Source organism: Harpia harpyja, chromosome 3 (genome assembly GCF_026419915.1).
Source record: "Harpia harpyja isolate bHarHar1 chromosome 3, bHarHar1 primary haplotype, whole genome shotgun sequence".
NCBI classification, from domain to species: Eukaryota; Metazoa; Chordata; class Aves; order Accipitriformes; family Accipitridae; genus Harpia; species Harpia harpyja.
Genome location: NC_068942.1, coordinates 61,220,970 through 61,221,178, shown reverse-complemented (window position 1 = coordinate 61,221,178; position 209 = coordinate 61,220,970).

Below are 209 nucleotides of genomic sequence, written 5' to 3'. Positions count from 1 at the left end.
AGGTAAATTTTACGATAAATGTAGGCCAAAGTTAGATTAAAGTATATTTTCCCTCAGAATTTGAAATAGTTTCAGGCCAAAATCAGAAACCAGGAGAGACTGGGTAACTGAGGACCTTTCAATGTCAAGGAACTGATTAAGTGAGATAGGCTTACATAGCTTAAGCAACTGAGCCATGACATATTTTGAAGGTGGTGGATGAAAAGGCA